Source organism: Globicephala melas, chromosome 9 (assembly GCF_963455315.2).
Source record: "Globicephala melas chromosome 9, mGloMel1.2, whole genome shotgun sequence".
NCBI classification, from domain to species: domain Eukaryota; kingdom Metazoa; phylum Chordata; class Mammalia; order Artiodactyla; family Delphinidae; genus Globicephala; species Globicephala melas.
Window position 1 is genome coordinate 48,835,206 of NC_083322.1, and position 26,057 is coordinate 48,861,262.

General features: G+C 46.9%; 1 long non-coding RNA gene across 1 annotated transcript; it reads right to left on the reverse strand.

The window, feature by feature from the left end:
* Positions 1 to 697: 697 nt before the first annotated feature.
* On the reverse strand, positions 698 to 14,133 carry LOC115853759 (uncharacterized). Its single transcript, XR_004039714.2, has 3 exons — positions 14,084 to 14,133; positions 13,604 to 13,658; positions 698 to 1,843 (listed from the first exon to the last, which is right to left on the reverse strand). It is a non-coding gene; the product is annotated as an uncharacterized lncRNA (long non-coding RNA).
* Positions 14,134 to 26,057: the final 11,924 nt, after the last annotated feature.

Below are 26,057 nucleotides of genomic sequence, written 5' to 3' on the forward strand. Positions count from 1 at the left end.
GTCCATACTCTACGTAGCAAGACCTTGTATGGTCTCTGTGACTCAGGTACCAAGAACTTGTTCCTTCAATATGGAATCAATGTGATTGTCCACAATACACAAAAATCCCAAGAAAAAACTGACTCATACACTCCTGGCTTTGCATTCATCTGTTTACTAAACTGTCTGGCATTCCTGATCAGATTAGAAGACAACAACATAAAAGCATTAAAATGTGCTTACTGATGCCTATGATTTACTACAAAACAAAAGCTTTACGTTCACTGAAAAGCAGATCCTAAGCCTTTATAGATATGCCTGTTGTTCAGGGCAGATTCCACACAGGTATTTGCTGAATTTCTCTGATGTGTGCAAGACAGGATTGAAATTAAAAGAACCTTAGCCTCTGGCGGATTTTGATTTTAGTTCCATCTAAGGAGGGTTAATTAGACCTTGGACTTGCTTCAGGATAGCGATCAGTGTGTAACACAGTACTGACTCTGCAAAACCCTCTCCCTCTATCTCAGGTTTCCTGAATTGAATTCTTGTTCATGAATATAGAATAAACTCACACGCACACTGTACCTCCTTAATGCCTCTCAAAAATTTTTTGGAAAATATGTGTGCTTCTAAGTCCAAGAAAGACAGGAAACATATTTTCACACCAGCTTCGGGTCCCTATATTAAGAAAGTACACATTGTGAAAGAACTTTCCACGGTCAGTGTCAATGTATGAGTGTTAGCACACAAGTTCTACAGCACACTTAGTAAATAAATTATGAGTTAATTCAAATGTTCCTGGGAGAAGAAAATATTTAATAGGTTTAGCAGGAAGCTCTTGCCCACATCAGCATCTGTGGGACCAGGAGCACATTCACTGTCTTCTGTGGAAGCAACACTTGGCTTGATCTTCCTTTAGACACAGCCCCGGGGTTCTTGGGAAGTGCCGTTGATCCATCCAAGAGCCTCATGCAGGCTTGAAATCAGGGCATGTTCTTTCCTTCACCCACTCCCTCTGATTACATTTGATTATCTAGCCCCATAACAAGTCAGATTCCAGGGTTCTGGGGGTGTCCACCTTATGTCTCAGACCCCTCCCCTCATCGGCTCCCCCGGCCCAGGCCCCTGCTCTCTCACCTAAGGTACTGCAATAGCCTCGCACCTGCCCCTGACGTCGTAAGTTCAAGTCCCTCTGTGCCGCTGTCCCAAGAAACTAGCCACAGCACAGGTTTGATCATGTCCCAGCCGCCGCCTCCAGGACCTTCCACAGGCCACCCAACTGACAACAGATTTCTCCATGCGGACTCAGTCCAGCCTCCCACCTCGTCCTTCCTATGCACCCGCGGGAACCCTGTGTTGTATTATTCCCTCAGTGGCAGGCTTCTTGCCCACCCTGAACCCCTGCTCTCAATCTTCCTTCAGTCTAGGTTTTCATCCCACCCTACACCCAATCTTTGCCTACTGCAGTCTCACTCATCTCAAAAAGTCCATCCTTCATCCACAAAGCATTTCCTGAGCCCACAAATGGAAATTATTTCCCTCCCCTTTAACGGTGGCACACAGCTTACCATCCGCCCCATTCTGCCTCGTGTGGCAATGGGTCTTGTCTTAGTCTCCACGTGTGGTCATCATAGTGGACACACTGCCAGGTCCCTCCGTGGGCGGTGGGACCATGAACTTGTCGTGGACAATGCACAGGGAGTGGAAGCGATGTGTGACCCTCCTGGGTTAAGTGTTGAACTGCTGGAGCGAGCACTCCGTGTCTCTTTCTTCCCTGATCCTGGGAGACCTTCAGGGTTGGAGGTGGTGGCTGCCTTGTCAGGCCGGTTCCTTGAATGACTGGTGAGCAGAGACCCCAGCTGACCTGCGAGAGACATGCAGCATATGTGAGAAATAAAGGTTGGATATTTTTAAGTCATTGAGATTTTGAGGTTGTTCCATGCAGCTAGGAATTTTGCCTTTGCATTAGAAATATCTATGACATCTAACACAGTGTGAATCTGTGGAATTAAGTTTAAGCCAACTGCATCCAGTGTAAAATGACAAGGCAGGAACACCAGTGAGCAGGCAGGCAGTGTTGCCTAATGGTCAGGGGCAGGCCCCCTGGAGTCAGGCCGCCATTTCTCAGCTTCACGATTAGAGCAAGGGATCACTACACCTAAGCTTCAGTTTCCCCATCCATGAAGGGGATAATAGCACAACCTCCATCAGAGGTAGAACCTCCAGGTTCTAGTGAGGATCAAGTGAGGTAATGCATATGTACATTGTAAACAGCCAATAAGTGTCAGCCGTTATTAGCCGTCGTTATTGTTATTAGTAGTAGTAGTAATGCAGTCAGTTTCCCAGTAGTACAGTAGTACTTAGTGAAACTTAACTACAGGGCTGGACAAAGAAGAAATATCTGGAAATCAAGTAACGTTAGGACTAGCATCCCAGCAGCCAGGGACAGAAGACTCCGCACTGAGGGACCAGCGCAGAAAAGGCTGCCCAGCCGCTGCCAGCCTCCTCCAGTGGCCCCCAGTCTGCTAACTTCAGGCAGCCCAGCTGCTGAGCCCTTCACAACTGAAGGCAGAGGAGCCAGGAGGCCAGCTGCGGCCTCTCAAGGACGCCAGTGGCTCAAAGGACATCAGGCCCTTTACCCACATCTGCTCTCAGAGGCCCTGATTTTAAACTCCACGAACAAGATGTGTGTGTTGCTACCAAAGACAGAGCATAAGCTAATGTCACCAGCAGGGAAGAATAATAAGCAAATGTGTTAATTAAGGCTAATTAGTCTTCTATTTTTATCTCTAATCATTTCTTAGAACCAAAGAAGAAATCATTATAGTCCATTGTGTCTCCAGGGAAAGATTTTGTATTTGCATTTTTACATATGGGCTACATTTTCTATGTCATGCATTTTATCAGGATCCTAGGCACAATAGTTTGTATACAGTTACCTGTAGTCACGCCCAAGTTCTACTTACGCTAACATATATATGATTGTCCTTCTTGATAACAGAATAAACAGAGCTCAAATTTCTTCCTTTGCATGTGCTCACTAGTATTTGTTGAGTGGCCACAATCCCTGCCCCCAGGAAGGAGATATATTTATTTATATTCATTCTAGAAAGAGGTTCAGACAAGCGGCTGACTTGGTAACTCAGAAGAATTCTGACGGACATGGAGAAGTGTCTAGAGGATGTCACAGGGCTCTGTGCTTGCCTCGGGTGAATATTTTTATCATTGACTTGGTTGAACACGAAGAAGAAATACTTTTCAAGTTCACAGAGTTACCAGTGGGAGAAACAGCTGCTTTAGAGGTGACACATTCAGGATTCAAAATGTCCTGATTATGTCATCTAAAACACAGGGCTAAAACACAGCTGATACCACAATGAGGAAGCTAATAAAAATAAATGCAAAGTCCTGCATTTAGGTTCACAGAAGCCATTACACAAACGCGATCACAATGGTTCATGTGAAAGACGTGTGGGTTTGAGCTCAGAGGGTGCCCACCACACGGGTGTTTCCCCACGTGTGAGATGCAGTACTGGGCCACAGGGACTCTGTCGTGGACTTCAAATGGGTACCTCAGTGGACAAGAGAAACTGAGAGGAATTAAGAAGGTAAAGTGTCTGTAAACAATCTGAAATGAAGAATAAATATTTAAACAGAAAAATATCAACAAATGACCCAAAAGTACTATAGATGTGTTCAAAAATATCAAGGATTATGAAGTTGAAAATGGAGAACACATGTTCTATCTGTTCTGGAGGCTGGATGTCAACTTAGCATGACATGTCTCATAACTAGCGCCATCCAGTGTTGGCAGAGGGGCTTAACAGAAATGAGCTTGTCCTGGAAGCTCCCATATCAAAGTGGCCTTAGCATTCCCCAGGGATCTGTGTCAGGGAGACAGGCTTCTACCTTGGCCTTTATCCTAAATGGCTCTATCCAGGCCTACACCAGAGCTGTGAACAGGATGGACTTATTCTGTCATGGAATTTGCCGTCTTCTTATAAGGACACACTTTTAATTCTATAATGGAAAACAGTGGAAAAATAGAATTTGCTTTACATACATTCACCCTAATATATATTTAAATGTATAAGTATATAAAACACATTTTTAAAAAAGGTCAATCTGTTTACCAAAGATTTTAGCTCTCTCACCCAATTTACAAACCAGACCTTGCTGTGTGGTGTGCTACAGGCACAAGATGCTATGGCTGGGTCATGAGCAGTCGTTCTAGAAAATTGGGACACTGGGCCACCCTGTCACATAGTCTTCTCCAAGCCCACTGGACAACAGATCCGTTGAAATCCCAACGTGAAAGAAGTTTACGCAGCTCTTTTCTCCTGTATAATAGATGCTCTGTCGAGTAGTGTGTTCCGTGCTGTGACAATTCATTCCTGCACTTGTGACAGGACCGCCAGCTGATTTCACTGTGCTCAATTAGGAGGAAATGCATATTTTAATCTGCCCCGTGGTGAGGTCACACTTTGCTCAGCGGCCTTGGCAAACCAGCCATTTAACCATTTAGGTGGGTGGAGGTTTCCTCACCAGGATGTCATTCGGCTGCCAGCAGCCTCTCTATTCTCATTCTGTTGCCAACACATCTCCCGGGTTCCAGAGTATAAACAATTAAAGGCCACTCCATCATTCTCGGAGCCCCTGCGCTGCAGCCCAGCCCCTTCGGCTCCACCGCCATCCTGGTGCCGTGTGCACGCAGCTGACAACGCCTTTCCCTCTCTCCTTTCCTGGCCTGGGAGGCCTGGGCGCTCAGCATGGAAGCCTGCACATGGTCTTTCTGCCTGGGCTCTGTTATTTCTACCCCCAGGCCAAGGATAGAATTCAGGGCCTGTCTTTGAGGGAAGTGGGCAATCTGTGCCAGCCAGCCCGGCTAGCTCAGCTCTGACCTTGGAGTCCAGCGCCCATCCTGGAATGCCCGCTGCTCGCGACTCCTTGAACTGGCCATGCTCACAGCCATCTCCTCACCATGGGCCCCCTTGCCCCTACAGAGAGCAAAATTATGCCCTCCCCCGCTTTAATTTTGTTTTCCAATTAGTGAGAGGATCCCCTTGAGATATGTGTCTTCCTTTCTTTCCATTCCATCTTCCGTCTTCCATCTGGCCTTTTAGATTCCTTAGATCGTCAGATGTACACACACAACCCTGGAATTAGGGAGGGTGAGCCTGGGGTGGAAATCATAGCTGGTGGACCCATATCACGCTGGTAGAGGCATGTGGTGTGCTCCAAGGCTTGGATGGACCTGGACTCTGATCTGAGAACTTCCACTGACTGACTTAAGTGATTTATCCTCTCTTAAGTCATATTCTTCTTAGTTTCAAATGGGAAGAGTAACACTCCAGGCCTCAGGGTTTCTGCAGATCAATACACAGTTACCTAAAGAGCTAATGTTTATTGAGCTCTGTCCAGTGCTCCAAGGAAGTGCTGATACGGGTACATCATCTCGTTTAATTCATGGACTGACCCTCTGAATATCCCATTCTACAAAGGTAGACTGGCCCTCAGAGGCGTTCGCAAGTAGCCTGAGTGAGGGAAGCAGTGAAGGGCTGAGCGTGGTGGGCTGAAAAATGGTGCACTTTGTTCTCTTCCAAATCCCAGAGATCTGGGCTGGAGATGACAGCTGGACGCTGGAATGTAGAATCCCACAGGGTCATAGCTGAGTGTCCCAGTGGCAGATAAAATGTCCACAGAGCGTCCTCAGAGCCAAGCACTTTCTTCTGCCCATTTTGAAACTAGGAAGAATTCCCAGATTTTTCATTGTCCCGTTTTTTTTTTTTTTTTTTTTAAAAAAAACAGATTCATCCCAAATAGCTTCCTCTAACTCTGCAATTGACAGCCTAGGGTCAGGCTCAAGCCACCAGCCGGGGCCAGGCCCAGATGTTCTGGGTTTCTGTTGACGGAGCCGAAGTCACTGACCCCTTTGTGCGAACCTGCCTAAGGACCCAGTGCAGACAGTGGGGTGGGGACCAGACAGCTGTAAATTCTGTGCAAGATTATCCCATTTCCAACACTTTTACAGAGTCTGTGACTTGGGGTCGCAAGGCCCCTTCACTAAATCACCACTGCTCAAGGCTGGGGGAGGTTCCAGCCCCAGGATCCAGGGCTGTTTTTTTTTTTTAAGGAGATCACAGGCGCACACATCCTTTCCTTCTCAATTCCCTTCCCATCATGCTTCCTCCTGTTCTAGGAACCTGCCAGAACTACCTTGAGTTGCCTCATTGGTTGTCCCCTTTGCCCGTTGTGTGATTTCTTTTCCTTTGAAATTCAGTGTGGGGAATCGCTCCAATAGTAATGAGAGGAAGGGAGAAAACAAGGGTTGGCTCCGGCTCAGAAGGAGCTTGATTGACTGCTCTGCTGTCGCCACCTTGAAATTCTGAAATATTTTCAAACAGGGGGCCCCAGAAATTACGTCGCTGGTCCTGGAGAGAACAAACATTTGTTGAGTACTTACTCCTTCCTAAGCTAACGGCTCCCAAACTTTACTACACATCTGAATCACCTGAGAGAGCCTTTAAGACCCTTGCTGCCCAGGCCATACCCCAGACCAATGACATCAGAATGTCTGCACCTCGGTATTTTCTGAAGATCCCCAGGTGTTGTGACTCAGATGTGCAACAAGGTTTGGGAGCCACTGCTCCAGGCTCTCTCACAAGAAGAGGTGTTATTACTTACCTGGGGCAGCTGAGGGGACAGGGGCCCAGAGCAGCTCAGCAGCGTGCCCGAGCTCACGCCCTATCTTGGGGAATGTCAGGAGTTGAATTCAGGCTAACCTGAAGCCCAGTTCTTTTCATTCAGCCACAAGACTTAAGCCAACCTGCTCTGCAGTTCGTTAAATAAGGTCATTCGTAAATTCTACTGGTTTCTGAATAAGATGATCAGGTAACCAGGCCTTTCTGCTCTTAGGAAAGTACTCCTAAGCATTTCTCTTGATGTTGGCAAGGAAGAGCAAGACTTTTTCACAAACTGTCCACACATATCAAGAATTCACTGCAGGACCTGAGGGCAGCCATCCAGAAATTTCCCGCAGGTAGCCAAGCCATAGCCACCTGGAGCCGGTTCTGTTCTAGGGAGGAAGCTCCTCTGACTGTCCCTTGTTGAAGGCTGTCACCTCGGGGAAGGACACCTCCTTTCAGAGGAAGTCATCAGGCCTCCACCAGGACGCCCTGGATCTGCCCTTCACGGCCCGCCTCTCCCAGATCTCTCCTTGTCACGTCCGGAGCCCCTGAAATCTGCAAGACGTGGGAGAATCAATCCTGTTCCTGTGCAAGCCCTTCTTTCATTTTCGCCTTTTTCCCCAAAGGGGATTTTTGTACAAGCCCCCAGGGGCTCCAAGTGCATCTGCTCCGTGCCCATCCCTCTTTCTGACCCAGCCCCTCCCCTCAGCCTTGGGTGGGGTGGAGAAGGGCATGGGGTAGCTCCCACTGCTGTCCCCCTCGTGGGACACACCCAGATGAGGGAACAGAAGACGGCAGGGAAACCTCCTCGCCCACAAAGGCAAGCTTCCCAGAAGTCACTAGCCCATGAGACAGTGGACCACTGGCCCACACTCCTGTCCCCGACCCAGACGCACCCCAGCCTGTGGCTTAGGAGCTCAGCATCCTTGTAGCCTGAGGGTGAGTTTCTAGTCTGCTCGACTGGGCTTCTCTCTCTCTCTCTTCCTCTCTCTCGTCTCCTGATTAACGGGCTGAACAGTATGACTGCTTCAAGCCTGTTTGTGTTTACTTCTCTCTTGTGTACGCAAGGTGAAATGGCCACGGTGGACCCTGTGCCACCCTCAGTCCTTCAAAGGAAGGACGCCAGGAACTTCAGAGGGCGTCGGGTGGAAGGGTCTGAGGAGAGCTGTGCAAAGGAAGTCAGTTGTCAAAAGCCCGCTTCCTCAGGCTTCATTTGAGTCTTTGGAAAAAGAAGCTAAATTAAACAGGTGCTCAGGGATTATTTATCCTCCCCGCAGTAACTGGCTTTTACACTGGATGCAGAGCTTTCCATGTGACGAAGGTGAAGTCCAGGAAAATGCCCAGACAGCTGGTTTTCAGAGGCCTGGCCAGAGTCACAGCCGGGTGCAGGCACCGGGGGCGCAGGGCCTGGGTGGGGCTCTTCTTCCTCTCGTGGGCCCAGCCCTTGACCAGCTCCTCTCGGGCAGTCTAAAGAACGTGGGCCTCTCCACAAATCTGCTTTCCTCCTCCCAGCCTGAGAAAGGACTTGAGGTAAACAGGATGGTGCCACAGGCCCGGGTGAGGCCGGTGGCCGATGGTCATGGTCAGAGGTGCTCAGAGAGAGGGGCCCTCCCGCTCCAGAGCCAGGCAGGCAGGCAGGCAGGGGGACCCTACAAAGCTACACCCCCATCACCGCTTAACCAAAATGCACCCAGTTTCAGTGTCTGTGGAAGGCTCCACAATGCCAGCCTAATGGGACCAGTGAGCACCATGGTGTTAAAGGTACCTGACGTTTGCTAAGAAATGTCCCCCTCTGAGTCCATGGGGCCCAGCGAGTGGACGGAGGTCTGGATGTTAATATTCCCGTAGCTTTAGTAGTCGGAATCCACCATCATATGCTCTTCCCAGACGTGCTGGTGTCTTATTAGAAATGCAGTAAATAGAATTCAGTGCTATTGAAAAGAAATCCAACAGACTCTAATCTAAGGAATGCCATTTCAGGAAAATAGCAGCGACTTACAATGTACTGCCCCTAAAATGGAAAATCAGTTTTAGAACATTTAGAAAATCAGTTTTAATTGCATGCAGCATGAAAACAGATTTCAAACAGAAAGGAGGGGAAGGAGAGCTGACATTAATTGAACACCTTCCATTGAGGACCAGGCACAGTCATATTACCTCATTCCGTCCTCACAGCAGCCAAATGAGATTGGAGTTATTTTCTCAGAGTTAAAAATGAGGAAACTGGGGCTTCCTTGGTGGCGCAGTGGTTGAGAGTCCGCCTGCCGATGCAAGGGTCACGGGTTCAGTGCCCCGGTCCGGGAAGATCCCACATGCCGCGGAGCGGCTGGGCCCGTGAGCCATGGCCGCTGAGCCTGCGCGTCCGGAGCCTGTGCTCTGCAACGGGAGAGGCCACAGCAGTGAGAGGCCCGCGTACCGCAAAAAAAAAAAAAAAGGAAATTGAGGCTCAGCAAGGAAAAGTATCTTGCTCAAGGTCATGGGTAGAAAGTTGCAGAGTTTGGATTTGAAATTGGGCCCATTTGGCTCTAAAGCCTGTACTCTTTGTATCTAGTGTGAAGCACATGCGTGGGAAAATTTCCTTTCTTCCACAAACTGGCCCCAACAAATGACACATAGGTGGTTCCAGAAATCGGTGGCTTGACTGTGGCTGTTTTGGCTTCTCCGTGTTTCAGATCCACTTATGGCGCAGGAAACGTTGGGCTTGATGCCACGAGAGAGAGAAAAGAAGGCACAGGAAGGTTCGGCTGACGTCTTTCTTTCTTTTTTTTTTTTTTTTGCAGTACACGGGCCTCTCACTGTTGTGGCCTCTCCCGTTGTGGAGCACAGGCTCTGGACGCGCAGGCTCAGCGGCCGTGGCTCACGGGCCCAGCCGCTCCGCGGCATGCGGGATCTTCCCGGACCGGGGCACGAACCCGTGTCCCCTGCATCGGCAGGCGGACTCTCAACCACTGCGCCACCAGGGAAGCCCATCGGCTGGCGTCTTTCTAAATTGCATTCTTGGAAGATGTTACCTTCAGCAGCTTTTCCAGAACATATTTGCAAAGCGGGTTTTAATATGCCCCCCAAACTCCAGAACCTTGACCACCTTCTACATTTATCTCTGGTAATTACCCTCCGCCACACGCCACAGCTGCAGCTTGCTGTACACTTGGTATTTGCTATTTCCTGACAAATCTTGTGAGTTTCGGCTGAAGCAGTTTCTCCTTTCTGGAACGCTCTTACCTTCCACACCCAGCTACTCTCCCCGCCTGGCAGCATTCACACAGCCAGTGTTGTCTGAGTGTTGCCAAGAGCCGTGCAGGGCGGTGCGATGTAAGATACGCGATTTCCGTGGCCAGCAGGACAGTTCTAGAAGCAGAGACAGTCTGGCAAATTGCAAGACCAGTGTCTTCCTCCCCTGCACCTAAAACCTCGTGTTTGAACCCTCTGGGGCTCTTGAGTCAGTGTGTCCGTCTCTCCCCCCCATGGTGAGTTCCCAGAGCCCGGTTCCTTCTGCCTCCGGCTGAGCTCGGCACTAGCTTTGCAAACAGCGGGCGGCTGGTGAACGTTTGTGGCATTTAATTCTATGATTTCAGCACACGAAAATGTTCTCCTCGAAGCCATTTACCCCTTCTCTGTGGAGTTCAGAGTTGAGAAGTTTCCAGAAAGTGTAGGCAAGGTGGGCAACCAGTCAGGCTGAGTAAACAACAACAGCCCTCCCCGTAGACACAGGCCAGCAGAAGCTGCTCTTTGATTTGCGGTTTGTTTCGCCACTAGATAAAGAAGCAAGTCCAAAGAAAGGCCAACGTGCAAACAGTACTTCCAAGGTATTTATATCTGCAACACGATTCTTTGTAAGAGACCACAAAAGGAGCCGGCTCAGCTCCCACAGGCCTTCTCTCCGCTCAGCTGTTGCACCCAGCACCACTAATCACACCATCAGGAGGCAGTGGGACCCCCCGCATCCTCCACAAGGCCGTCAATTCAGCCTGGCTTCGGATAAAAAGACATGAGTTCGCCTCAGGTAATCTCGCACACACACGCACAGCTGCCACATGGCACGGTGCCTTATGACCCAAGTGCCACCTTCGTGTGTCAGGTTAAGTCACATCCCACAGCTTCTTGGATCCAAGAAAAGGGACTGGGCCAGAGGGAGCTGCCACATTTCTTTCTTTTCATTCTCTTTTATCTTTTAATTAATTTTCCTAATGCTTCCTTGACGTAATAAACCAACCACCGTGGGCACCTTCTTCTTACGTCTTTCTCCTTCCAAGTTATGAACAGATCCAGGACTTTCCTAGGGCAAGTTTCTAGGACTTGGCTGTCTGCTCTCCCCAGGGGGATGCACATTTATGGGTATGGCTCTGTGTCTACGGTGCACAGACAGCATTCTCTGCCCGGCCACTGGGGGGCTTTTCTTCCAAAACACTGCACTGAGTGGAGAATGAGCCAGGAAGCAGACCCCCGTCTCGCGGGGCTCTGTGGACCGAGCCTGCTCTAGAAGTCACTGGCTCAGCCGACATACAACTGAAAGCCTTAGCAGGGGCAGCAGAGCCTGGAAGTGGAGGATGAATTCATTAAGGGAGGGGGTTGCCAAAGGAGATGGAATCACAAGGGGTGTCCCTCCAAGAGCCAGGGAGGGCCTGGAAATCATCTTGTGACGTCATCTTACTCTGATCCAGGCTGTTTGAGATTTCTGTAAGAACTGCTTGGAAAAAGCCCAGCTGATACACAGTGCTCTTGTTTTCAGGCCTAGTGGCTCTTCATGGCTACAACAATAAGTGTTTCCTGCAGGCAAGGACTGTACATACACCGTCTCATTCAATCCTCACACCAGTGCCAAAAGGGGAATAACCACCCTGTGGTACAGAGAAGAGGAGAGACAGTAAGTGACATCCCGAGCCACAGAGCTAGAAAGTAGGAAACTTGGGATTTGAACCCGGGGCTCCCTCACACCAAAGCCAAGTCATCCTCCTGTTAGATACACAAAGTGGTTATGCCCTTGGGGCTCTGGTCTCTATCTGTGATAAAATTCTAACCCTTGTCTCAGGCAAAGCAACGTTTGGCCTGTGTGTTTGCTGCCTGGCCTAGAGAGACACTTGCCATTAGGGCTAGACTGAGCCAGAGTCCTTACTAAGACACTCTTGGTATCTTGGCCGATTCACGCCCTTGATAAGATTGCTTCTATGATGAAAGTCGATCCAAGGTCTCGGGATCATTTTTGACACTGGGCCCGGGGAGTGTGGTGTGGGGACACGTGGCCAGCACTTACTTTGACCAAGAAACATAGAAGCGAAGAGCCCCTTAACCCGTCCCCCTGAGCCAGCCTTGCCCCTGCAGGGACAAGCTGATACGAGCATCAGAAATTCAGCCATGGCGTCAGCTGGAGCTGGTTTTATGAGCTATCGAGGTGCGGGGGCCCTGCACCTGTGGTAGCTGAGAGCAGAACGTTCACTGTGGAGGTAGAAAAAGCAACAGACACTGGAAGGGATTCAAGCACAATCCCCTTTTGTTAGCAATAAAAGAGGATCACGCAGCTTGGAACAACTTTGTGAAAGATAATTGAAAGAAACTCGTGAGCTTCTACTTCACATCCATATCCTTCAATCCTCGGGCTAAAATTCCACGGACCCAGTGAGGTAAGAGGCTTTATTTCTCTCCCCACCAGCCAAGATTTGCGTGGGCTTGTTCAGCTCTCCCAATCTCCCTGCCTTTGGCTTGGCCATAGCTAGGAGAAGAACTGGATCGCAGTGTTGCCTCCAAATAGAGCTCTTCTCAAAATAGAGCTCTTGCTGGAAATTCTCCTTTAAATGTTGCTCTCCCCCCATGTAAATCAGAAACTCCAGGCCTACCTGTTTAACCCTTTTCACACCATGGCTATGCCTCAGCTCCCCAAGAACAGAGCACGTCGTTGGCGAAGGAAAGGTCAGGGGTACACCATGAAGTCAGCTCATGGAGCTGGAAGGCCAGCTTCAGCGAAACCTCACATAGAGAAAGGGAAAGTAAAACAAAGGAGCAACCCCTGGGCGACCTTTGGGGTGGCAGTCATCGTGCAACACTCTGCTTTCCAGGAAGACACGGACTTGGGCAGACCAAGCAGGGGGACAGGGGCCTTGGTTTCTTGGGGTGGGGGGGTTCATCTCTTCTCTTTTTCTCCATCTCATCAGAATGAAAGATGTCACTCTGGGGGTCATTCACAATTTCAGAGGAGAACTGGAAGCCAGAGAATTTAAGGATCTACCTGTCACCAAAGCCTGCCTGGTACCTTCCTGTAATCTCCTCCTATGCCTTTTGTGAAGGCTCGTGGCCAGGGCTTCACAGCAGGACCTCGAGACCCCATACATTAGCTCAGCCTTGAATTTTGTACGTGAACTCAGTAGGGTCATTTCCATGTCTTCTTTCAACATGTTTTTGGTTTCCGTATTCCACGTACCCTGCACTGACCATACGGCGTGTTCCTGAGGGGGAGAGGTGGCACCCAGCTGGGGACAGCCAAGGGTCAATTCAGGCTGAGCCCTGGGAAAGGAAAACTTGGTAGAACTCTGAACTCACCTTTTTGCGAAAAAAATCCCTCTAGACATGGTGAGGCTTATCGTTCCCCATGAGCTGTCCAGTTTTCAAAGCAAATCATAAAGCATTTGAAAAAAGTCTTATTTGGCTTTGAGACCAGTTTCCTCTTTACCCCACCACAGCTGTTCATGCTCATACTTAATTTAGTACTTTGTTAAATGTCCCCATTCTGTTCCACAGAGGGATCAACTGTCTTGCTTCGCCCTGGACTCCCCTGCCTGGGAAACCTCCCATTGCTGGGCAAAGTGGGATGATGTGTCACCCTATCAGGAAACAGAGCCAGGACCTTTGGCTCATGCAGCAGCCACCCCATTTGGAGGCTGTGTGGTCGAGCAGACAAAGCACTTACAACGACGGGTCAAGAGTCTTGGGCGCCTCTGTCAACTTACTTCTTCACTTTAGGTCAATCCATTACTTTTCCTGTGTTTCAATTCCTTCTTCCACCTGTATGGGGGGAATAATACCTATTCACTCAATTCCTAGGATACTGTAACAATTAAATTACATAGTAGCTGCAAAATAATTTGACTTTATTGGAATTGGGCACCGCCCGAACCTGAGTGGAAGACTGTGCAATTCTTAACTGAGTCTATCTTCAAGGCAGGGCTGCCTCAGGACCAGAACAATAGCTTATGTCCCGGTTTCTAGCCTACAGCAGCCCAAGGCCAAGGAGAGGTTGTGTATCAGAACGTATGATGATTGCATGGAAATGCTGCAATGTCATCGACACCCTACAGCCCACATTCCCCATTCAGCAAAGGTCTTCTGGGATTCCGGTGGGAGCTGACAGGGAAGAGGGAACACAGCTTGTAGTAGCAGAAATTTTATTATAATTATTATCGTGATAGGTCTGGATTAGACTGCCATACCTGACTCTCCCGCCTGTTCATCCACTTGATATCTTGAATCTGGAAGGTCTGGGACAGAGGAACACACACCTGAGTGAGTGAGAGTGTCTTTGTCTGCTGTCTATTTCACACACACACACACACACACACACACACACACACACACCTCTATGAAAAAGTGCTAATAAGCCCCACTCATGTTCCTGCCCCTTCTGGATCCCCTCGGACATGGCCCCGTGTCTGCTTCTCCGTGTGCACAGTCACGGTGACCTCTTCATTCGTTAACCACGTCCGGCTTGCTCCTGCCTCAAAGCCTCTGCTCTGCCTCTTCCCTCTTCTTCTTCTCCTCCTTGTCGTTCAGGTCTCAGCTAAAAGCTCGCCTCTGTGGAGAGATGTTTCCTGACCATTCCATCTGGAGTGGCCCCATCTTCCCTTATTTTCTTTCACATAGGCTTTTTTTTGTGTGTGGTACGTGGGCCTCTCACTGTTGTGGCCTCTCCCATTGCGGAGCACAGGCTCCGGACGCGCAGACTCAGCGGCCATGGCTCACGGGCCCAGCCGCTCCGCAGCATGTGGGATCTTCCCGGACCGGGGCACGAACCCGTGTCCCCTGCATCGGCAGGCGGACTCACAACCACTGCACCACCAGGGAAGCCCCACATAGGCTTTTATTCATCAAACCATTTTTTCCTCCGTCATGTTTTCGTTTGCTTATTTTCTGACTCCTTCTTATGGTAGAGACCGACGGGTACCCCCTGCTATCCATTCTCTCCTTCTTCCCTAGTAGCAGAGCCCAAAATTTCAGTGAGGCACATGGTCCCCCAGAACAAGACTGCATATCCCAGCCTCCCTGGCAGTGAAGTGTAGCTACACAACTCAGTTCTGGCCAATCAGATATAAGTAGAAGTGTCCTAAGAAGGAGGAGGAACCCTCATTTTATCCTTTTCTCTTCTTCTCATTGTCTGGGATGTGGGCGCAATTGCTAGGACTTACACAGCCATATTGGACTCTGAAGTAAAAGCTTCATGCTAAGGACATCACACTACCAAGATAACAGAGTCCTGGATCCTTGATGACATCATGATGTGGCCCTACGAGCCCTGGGTCACATCCCTCTGGACTTGTGTCATGTGAGAGAGAAGTTTGATTCTAACTTGCTTAATCTATTGTTATGTTGGGTCTTCCATCATTTGCAGCTAAACTGACTCCTAACTAATGTCAATTCCTCCCTCACCCCCTTACCCTTCACTTGACAGATCGTAAGCTCCTGAAAGTAAGGATCTTGCCTGCCTTGCTCAACGCCACATCCCCAGCACTGGAGTAACAGCTGCACACACGTTGTAGTCGTTTGGCAAATGTTTATTCAATGAACTGCTTGCTCTTCTCTCTTATTTAATTTCCTCCCCCTACTGGCTCCGTTGCCTCTCTGCATTGCACTCTTTTAGTTCTCTTTTAACCTTCCTCAAATCTTCTCCTCTCTACATGTCCCTGAAACGTAGGCATTTCCCAAGTTTATGTCCTTGGCGGAGGCGGAAAGTACTAAGCTGATGTCTATATTCCCACAAACCCTTCCAAGTGAAGCTGCCCTTACCATAGCCCAGCTACGGCCACGTATAGTAACTCACGCTCCTGCCCACTCCTGATTGGGCCAGGGGTTATCACGTGACCCGGGGGCAGCCGATCCGTAGGCTTGTCATTGCCTGTTATAAAAGGATGAACTGTGCCCATGAGATTCCCTCTCTCAAGAATCTATTTTTGTTTTCATTTTAAATTTACTTTATATGAAAAACATTAATAAATACACAAAATAAAAATCACCTCCCCCAAATGTATGCCTGTTTAGCAATAATACGGACTTATCCTCTACACACTGGTCTGCGGCATAGAATACATTCAGGTCAAGAAATGCAGATTTATCAGGGACTGATCAGTGTTCTTTGGATGGATGTCCCATAATGTATTCATAATTCCCCACTGATGTAAAAAGCATCCTTGGATATACGGATTTCCACGCTTGTAAGAGAGTTACTGAAAAGTGGGATTGCTGACTCAAAGACTGTGCATTTAAAGAATTTTCATAAATGTTATCAGATAAATTTCCAAAATTTTTACACTCCCACAGACATACGTGAGAATTCCTAATCTCGCATTCTCCCTTTAGCACTGGCTATTACCATTTGTAAAAATTTTGGCCAATGAGCTAATAAAAGAACAGCATCTTGTGGCATTTGTATTTGTACTTTCTTGTATACTGATCAAGTTGTCTCCGGAGAATCAGGCGCTGAGCTGAAGTGGAGAGAGTGCAGAGCAAAGCTGAGAGGTGTAAACTTGCATCTGGAGGGGGAAGGCAGGGTTGAGGCTAGGAGGGTTGTGTTGAAGTGGGGTTCTGAAGAAACAGAAGCGATGGGCCAGGAAGAGACCTAAAGAGGGGAGAGAAAGAACGTCAGAGGCAGGCGAGGGCCAGAGCGGGCCCCCCCGGACGCTGAAGCATGTGGGTGGTGGAGCAGAGCACAGGCTGCACACACACCAGCAGTGCAGCACTGGGAATGCCTCAGAGGCCAGGGAAACTTCCCTCGCCCTCATGCTTGTCCTTGTCATCCTCCTCTCCCATAAGGCTCGTCTTTCCTGGGACCACTGTTCACTTTTCCTGGATATCCCCATTATCTGTCATGAGGGCAGCCCCTGTCCTCTCACTGTCCTCCGCAGGCCCCTGAGACATCCCGCTTCTCTGTGTCAAACCCGCTCGCTCGACTGCCCCCAAGTGCACATCTTCTGTGCCAGCCTTGCTCCCAGCCTCTTGCTTTGCATTTCTCTCAGCTGGCGGGACACCTTCAGCATAGGGTCTGGCTTGTTCCTCAAGCTCAAGGTGTCCAAACCAAACCAGCTATCCATCTACCCCCCAAATGGAATCCTCTAGATTTTCCTATTTCTTTATACGATTCCCACCATACTCCTGGTCACATGGGCTCAAAACTGTAAAGATATTTTCAGTTATCTTTTCCAATCTGCTCTCATTTACCATCTTTACTATATTTTTTTACTATCCCCCTCCGCTTGCTGCTGGCAGGGTCAGGCTTGCTCGGTCACAGTCTGCCCACAGCACCCCACTCCCATACATTTCTACAGATGTGCCTCTGTATACACACGTTCCCTGAGTGAAGTTCAAGCTCACAGCCTGGCCTTTGAATCCTCCCACTCCTGCCTCCAACTGCCTTCCCGCGGTAACAGTCACGCTCTGTAAACTTTTCTTGCCTCTGTCCCTTTGCTTTTATTATTTCTTTTGTCCCAGCTGTTTCCTTTCACTTTACCAGAAGAACTGTGTCTGTTTGGGTTAGCTATTGCCTCTCTCCCAGGACCTAGCACAGTGCCTGACACATAGTAGGTGCTCAATAAAGTTTTACTGAGTGAGTGAATCAATGTTGCAAACCTTTCTATCATTTAAGGTTCCATCTCTGGTGCCACCTCCACCAGGAAATCATCTTCGACACCATCCATAGGACTGGATGTCCTTTGCACTTCCTTTGTTCCTACCTTTTCACACACCATAGTCTGAACTAAACTGAAATTTCTGGCTATTCATCTTAGCCTCTCAATTACATTGTAAGCTCCTTGAGACAGAAACACTCTATTTAAACATTTATATACCTCTCCTTGTATGGACTTGTGCGCACACACACACGCACACACACCACAGACACAAGCGCAGTGCTGAGACCTAGTTCTGTGCACGCAGCAGTGCCACTCAGCGTGCGTTAGATGATTTGAACTGAAGCAGCTGCTGTCATCGGTCCTACCCTCTGTTCTTTCTGCAGACACCGGGACTTCATCCCTCCTCTCCACCCCATTCCTGCCCCGGACCCCGTTTCTCCATCACGTGGCCGCTGCAGCATTGCCAACTGGCACTGGTGGGCCAGAGGATGAGTTACATTGGCTGTCGTGCTATCAGCCTTCCACACACAGCACAGCAGGTAGAGGATGAAAATGGATCCTCATAAGAACCTTACATTTATATGTCAGGGAAGGACAGCGGGCCAAGAATGGTGGTGGGATGTCCAGTACAAACTGACATCCGCCAGAATGATAAAAATGATGAGCTTTTAGGGCGCTCTGCTTTTAGGTGCTGGGCATTGGCTAAGCACTTTGCACCCTCCATTTAAACCTCCACCAACCCTGTGAGGTGACTACCATTACCTCCACTTTACAGGTGAGGCGTGAGACAGAGAGGTTAAGTAACTGGCCCAAGATCACACAGCTGGTAAGTGGCAGCACCTGAATTCAAACCCAGGACCTCTACCCTCTATCCAGACAATCAGCAGAGAACACAACCTATGGAAGCATCTCATCCTCACAAGGCGTTTTCCAAACGAGGAACCTGAGACCCAGACAGAGGGAGTCGCTTAAGCCACATAACTCGTCCTGGTAGCACAGGCACCAAACCCCAGCTTTCCTGACTCCCGACTTCATGTCTTTTCTACTGTCCTGTCCACCCCAGGGCAGGGCCCGGTTCCTTCCTGAATGTTCCTCTGTTCTTCATTGAGCTACTTACTCAGGAGTTTTAATGGTAAAATCCTTTTGAGAGAAAAGTTGGGTTTTTTTTTTTTTCTTATACAAGGAGAAAATACATGCTGTTGGGAGAAGTTCAGGGCGGCAGCTGGAGGTGAAGCAGAGTGGAAGGAAAGAATCAGGATAGACAGCACTGGGGGGAGAAGGCAGCCACAGATGCCCCCAAGGGGAGGCTGAGCTCGTTGGAGAAAGAGAGGTGGTCCACCAAGGCTTTCAGATGGGAGAGAAGTTAAGGACAGCATTTTCCCTGAATTTGGGGCTGTGGCTAATTAAAGGGGACCATGATCACTACAGTCAAAGCAGAGGCAAACAGAGGCAGTGGGGTGGATTTGGGGCTATTATGACTCAGGTGATGCAGTTTCCAGCAGGCGGCCAGGTGTTGCAGTGGGAGAAATGGAGCCCATGCGGCCAAGACAGGGGCTCCAATCACACCTTCACATCTGTGACTTTGGGCAAATCATGTCACCTTCTTTAAGGTCTCCAGCTCCCCACAGAGTTGTTATGGGGAGCAAAAGTGATAATGGCGTGAAGTCATTTTGCAAAGTGTAACATGCTTCCCCAGGCCTCGTGTTCTTATCAGGAGAAGTAGTAACATGATGAGGATTTGGGAAGGGTGGATGAGGTTCCACCCTTGAAAACAGGCTTATTGATGGACATGTAATGCATGCCAAGTGTGAGTTCGACCTTATAGGAAACATAAAAAATAAGTCCACTGTCAATCACTAAGTCACTCCTCCTCTGTCTGGCTCCTGGGTGTCTCTGCACCCTAAGCTTCTGTACATCTGTTCTTTGCCAGCACAGCTCTCTCCCCCAGAGAGCTCATTTCTGCTCCACTGAATGCCTTGCCCCAAACAGCCCTACCTTTCCCCACCACCAGGCCTTCTTCCACCCTGAAGCACCTTCCTCCCAAGTAGACTTTTTTGAGTGCTGGGTGTTATAGATTTTCTGGATATACTTATATACTTTTCCCAGTTCTCGTCACAACCCTGAGAGACTGGCATTACATTCCCATTTTGTACATGGGAAAAAATACCCCAATTTACCCAGTGCTGGGAACAGATCATTTATTCATTTGTTCATTCAACAAGTATTTAATAAGTACCTTCAATTTGCCAGCCTGTGTGAGGAACTCGACATAATGATGGACCCAGCTTTCTTTTTTTTTAACTCCCAGAGTTAGAATTGTCTTTACTTTAAAAAAAAAATTTTTATTTATTTATTTTTGGCTGCTTTGGGTCTTTGTTGCTGTGCAGCTTTCTCTAGTTGCGGCGAGCGGGGGCTACTCTTCGTTGCGGTGCACAGGACTGTCATTGCGGTGGCTTCTCCTGTTGCGGAGCACGGGCTCTAGGTGCGTGGGCTTCGGTAGTTGTGGTGCACAGGCTCAGTAGTTGTGGCTCACGGGCTCTAGAGCGCAGGCTCAGTAGTTGTGGTGCACGGGCTTAGTTGCTCCGTGGTCCGTGGGATCTTCCTGGACCAGGGCTCGAACCCGTGTCTCCTGCATTGGCAGGCGGATTCTTAACCACTGCGCCACTAGGGAAGCCCTGTCTTTACTCTTTTGTCGAAGATGAATTGACTATTTTTGTGTACTCTGTTCCATTGATCCATTTGTCTATTCTTTCACTAACACCATTCTCTCCTGATAATTGTAGTTTTATGGTAAGTATTGGAGTCAGGGAGTGTTAGTCCTCCAGCTTTGTTCATCTTCAGTATTGTGTTGGCTATTCTGGGTCTTTTGCCTCTCCACATAAACTTTAGAATCAGTTGTTGATATCCACAAAGTAACTTGTTGAGATTTTGACTGGAATTGAGTTTAATCTATAGACCAATCTGGGATACCTTGACAATATTGAGTCTTCCTACCTATACACATGGAATGTTTCTCCATTTATTTAGAGCTTCTTTGATTTCTTTCATCAGTTTTGTAGTTTTCTTCATATAAGTAGGTCTTATACATACTTTGTTAGATTTATAACTAAGTACTTCATTATTTTTTTGGCACTAATGTAAACCAAATCATTTTTAAAAAAAATAAGTCAAACTGAGTCATTATTGTTTTTTTTAAACAACTTGACTGTTTCTTCTACTAATTTTGCAAATTAACCCAAATTGGTTTGTAGAAGTGGAAATATACTCAAGTTATCAGTTCTTCTTATTCATACCTAATGATTCTGTTCATGTAGAATAAGTAACAGCTACAGTCTACTTTTGATTATTTGCATGTTCGTGAGATCAGAGATCCCCAAAATTGAGTAGAAGTCGAATTAGAATTTTCATTTATTATCAAAAATAAAATGCATTGCTCAGGTCAGAATATTTCACTGGGTACTAGATCCCGTATCTTTCACTGATGGAATTCAGAAGAAGAATGAGGAAATGCTAGTTCTTCTTGATGGACACTTCCCTTCCCAGCCAAGTAAAGGCCTCAGACCTCAGAATGGAAAACAAGTCTGTGTGGCTCACATTTCTGTATTTCATTGGAAATTAAGATAATGGCCAGCTATCTTAACCAGAAATTAAGAAATTGTTCAGCCACACATCTCAGCCTTAATTTTTCTACCTGCAGACTGGAGAGTCACTATTATACCTCACTGCTTAAATGCTATGGACCTTGGAAGCCAATGTGCTGAGAGCCCCAAATCCACCTTCTGTGGACCAGACATGGGGTGACGTCAATCAGAAACACCTCCCAGATTCCACATTTCCAGATCAGTATATTTTCATGCTTTGATTCATTAATTTTAAAAAAATAAGCTATTCAAAGCACTCCCCTCCAGAATTTACCATTTGAAATAACAGCAGATTTAAGAAATGAGTCTCCAGGAATGATCCTGTCTAGACTGTGATGTCAACCATGCTTTTCCACCTGGCAGGCACTCAGCTTGCCAGGTAACCAGGTGGCTTGGAGCAACTCTTTTTTTTTTTCTTTCCATTAGTCCTGCAAGGCCAGGCTCTCTCTCCTGGTTCTTGGATCCAGGACGAGCTGTCTGCTTTGCCCCAGTGCTCTCTGAGGAGCTAACCTAGAAAATCACCAGCCCTGTGCTCCATGTGTACCCACGGGCTCATTTGCTCAAGCTTTCAACTTTGCAGGCCATTTAACACACGGGCCATGAAGCCTGATGACCCGCCTCTGAGTTTCAGGTGTCAGTGTGGGATCAGCCCCTCACCAGGGCATTCTCCCCTGAAATCCCCTCTCCCCAGGATGACAGCAGCACCTTGAAGCAACAAGGTCAAAACTCTTCATCTCAAGGGTCTGACCTGAAAACCACTGCCCATCTAGCATCTTGTGCTATAAAACAGGACAATGCCAGCCCGCCAGGCTGACGCTTTGGGGTAAGGCCATGGGAAAGCGTTTGGAGTTCTTTGTAGGAAAAAGAATATTTAGGGGCTAAACTGAAATCCAGTGAATGAAATAAGAACAGGATTTGTAAATAGCGATAGCTGGTGACAGTTTCTCCAGTGAAACTATGTATTAGAGCACACGCATTTCAATTTTCAGGTCAAATATATCCAAACTGCTCTAAAACAGTTTATGGCAGCCTTCTGACGTGAGTTCTGTGATTTGAGTTTATTAGTTTCTGGCATTGGGTCCTGTATTTTGAGCAATTCCTATAAAATGTACTTGGGAGTTATTATTTTCCTTTAAAGAATGTGATACTAAAACAAGTTTTTTGTTTTGTTTTTTGTTTATCCATTTCTCTCTGTTCTTCACAGCTGTAGATTTCCATAGCAATTTGGGGTCTGCAGACTGGCCGTATGTATTCCTGGCTCTTTCTTTCTTTCTTTCTTTGAATTTTATCTTATTTTATTTTTTTATACAGCAGGTTCTTATTAGTTACCTATTTTGTACACATCAGTGTATATATTTCAATCCCAATCCCCCAATTCATCACACCACCACCACCAGCCCCTCCCAGCTTTCCCCCCTTGGTGTCCATACGTTTGTTCTCTACATCCGTCTCTATTTTTGCCTTGCAAACCAGTTCATCTGTACCATTTTTCTAGATTCCACATATATGAGTTAATATACGATATTTGATTTTCTCTTTCTGACTTATTTCACTCTGTATGACAGTCTCTAGGTCCATCCACATCTCTGCATATGACCCAATTTCGTTCCTTTTTATGGCTGAGTAATATTCCATTGTACATATGTACCACATCTTCTTTATCTATTCATCTGTTGATGGACATTTAGGTGGCTTCCATGACCTGGCTATTGTAAATAGTGCTGCAATGAACATTGGGGTGCCTGTGTCTTTTTGAGTTATGGTTTTCTCTGGGTATATGCCCAGTAGTGGGATTGCTGGGTCATATGGTAATTCTATTTTTCATTTTTTAAGGAACCTCCATACTGTTCTCCATAGTGGCTGTATCAATTTACATTCCCACCAACAGTGCAAGAGGGTTCCCTTTTCTCCACACCCTCTCCATCTTTTGTTGTTTGTAGATTTTCTGATGATGCCCATTCTAACTGGTGTGAGGTGATACCTCATTGTAGTTTTGATTTGCATTTCTCTAATAATTAGTGATGTTGAGCAGCTTTTCATGTGCGTCTTGGCCATCTGTATGTCTTCTTTGGAGAAATGTGTATTTAGGTCTTCTGCTCATTTTTTGATTGGGTTATTTTTTTTAATATTGAGCTGCATGAGCTGTTTATAGATTTTGGAGATTAATCCTTTGTCCATTGATTCATTTGCAAATATTTTCTCCCATTCTGAGGGTTGTCTTTTCGTCTTGTTTATAGTTTCCTTTGCTGTGCAAAAGCTTTTAAGTTTCATTAGGTCCCATTTGTTTATTTTTGTTTTTATTTCCATTACTCTAAGAGGTGGGTCAAAAAAGATCTTGCTGTGATTTATGTCAAAGAGTGTTACTCTTCTTATATTTTCCTCTAAGAGTTTTATAGTGTCCGGTCTTACATTTAGGTCTGTAATCCATTTTGAGTTTATTTTTGTGTATGGTGTTAGGGAGTGTTCTAATTTCATTCTTTTACATGTAGCTGTCCAGTTTTCCCAGCACCCCTTATTGACAGACTGCTTTTTCTCCATTGTATATCCTTGCCTCCTTTGTCATAGATTAGTTGACCCTTGTGCATGGGTTTATCTCTGGGCTTTCTATCCTGTTCCATTGATCTATATTTCTGTTTTTGTACCAGTACCATATTGTCTTGATTACTGTATCTTTGTAGTATAGTCCGAAGTCAGGGAGTCTGATTCATCCAGCTCCATTTTTTTCCCTCAAGATTTCTTTGGCTATTCGGGGTCTTCTGTGACTCCACACACATTTTAAGATTTTTTTTTTCTAGTTCTGTAAAAAATGCCATTGGTAAGTTGATAGGGATTGCATTGAATCTGTAGATTGCTTTGGGTAGTATAGTCATTTTCACAATATTGATTCTTCCGATCCAAGAAAATGGTATATCTCTCCCTCTGTTTGTATCGTCTTTAATTTCTTTCATCAGTGTCTTATAGTTTTCTGAGTACAGGTCTGTCACTGTTTGCAGATGACATGATACTATACATAGATAATCCTAAAGATGCCACCAGAAAACTGCTAGAGCTAATCAATGAATTTGGTAAAGTTGCAGGATAAAAAATTAATGCACAGAAATCTCTTGCATTCCTATAACACTAACAACAAAAGTTCAGAAAGAGAAATTAAGGAAACAACCCCATTCACCATTGCAACAAAAAGAATAAAATACCTAGGAATAAACCTACCTACGGAGGAAAACACATTTTTAATAAAGTGTTTTGAAAAGACAACAGGCTGAAAAAAAGCTGGGCAAAAATTCAAGCTAGTAATGAACTGAATATGTCTCTAATTATATTGAACTTACAAGTAATAGAATGAGGCAGGGTTAGCAATTACCTTTTTGCGTGTGTTGGGTCTTTGTTGCTAAACACGGGCTTTCTCTAGTTGTGGTGAGCCAGGGGTACTCTTCATTGTGGTGTGCAGGCTTCTCATTGAGGTGTCTTTTCTTGTTGTGGAGCATGGGCTATAGGTGCCCGGGCTTCAGTAGTTGTGGCTTGCGGGCTCTAGAGCACAGGCTCAGTAGTTGTGGGGCACAGGCTTAGTTGCTCCTCTGCATGTGGGATCTTCCCGGACCAGGGCTCAAACCCATGTACCCTGCATTAACAGGAGGATTCTTAACCACTGCGCCACCAGGGAAGTCCCAGCAATTACTTTTGAGTGAACTTGAATGCCTGAAGGAAGAGGAAAGTGCCCCTTAAAATTAGGGAAAATTAATAAAAGTGCCATATCATTACATTTGATTTTAAATATTTTTACCTCTAGACTTTCAAAGGTCTAAAGGTTCAAGAACACGATTCCCCAATAAACGTCTTGTAGAAACTGGTGGTTTTCTCAAACCCAAGTTTGTTTTCGATATTTTTTCTTTATAAAGCCTTGAGTACAGACATCTTTTTGCCACGTAGCCCATGAGTTTTCAAGGTGATACCCCAAAGTAAAATTCAGAAAGTGATTAGAGGGTGCTGAATAGAATTCCTATACCCCAGGCTGAAAACTCAAAGAGTTAAACAGGGTTGAGTCCTCCAATTCAATCAAATATATAAATAATTCATTCGACGCCCATAGAACTGCCTCAGCATCATTTGTCTTTAATAAGACAAAACCACAAATAAATAGGGTGCTGACTGGCATTGAGGCTCTCGTCTCTCACTATGTGGCTCTGAATCGAACCCCATCTTGACCAGAGGAATCATCCGTCATTTGCGCAGATTGCCCAAGAGAAGACAGCCTGAGGTATGGAAGCCCTGGGCTGTTAGGGGGTTTGCACATGCCTAAATCATGCCCTTCAGTCGCATACTCATATTCAAATCAGGTTGGTGTCCCAGGTGAAAGCTGATGGGCTGGGTGGCAGGACAACAGTGGGCCAGGACACCTGAGACCTCCAGTTCCCTGCTTCCAGGGACTTCTCGTTCTCTGTTGTATAAATGCACACTTTGTGGTCCTGAGAGCTTTCTATTGCATCACCACAACACCACACCAGGTAAGTACAGTTATCACTATCCCCGATTTATGGATAAGGAAACCAGGAGTTAGAGAGGTTTAGCATCTTGTACAATGTTCTACTGCCAGCCCATGGCAGAGCCAAGCTTCAGTCTAGACAATCTGGTCTCTTACCTGCTAGACCGTATGGGGATGTTCTTATGGAGTCTTCTCCTAAGATACCCAAGCCTAATAGAGGTATTCTGAAAAGTCGATGTGTACAAATATCAAATTGCTTCATGGGGAAACTGAGATACAGAGAATTCAGTGACTTACTATCATCACATACACATCAAATCAAGGACTGGAGATCATTCCAGGGAGCCTGCCTCCCAGTTGGAACAGCTGCTTCACACAAGTGGGGCTTGTGTGTGACAGTCACATCAGTGGCCTGGCCGGAGCCAGGGACCACAGTGGAGGCTCT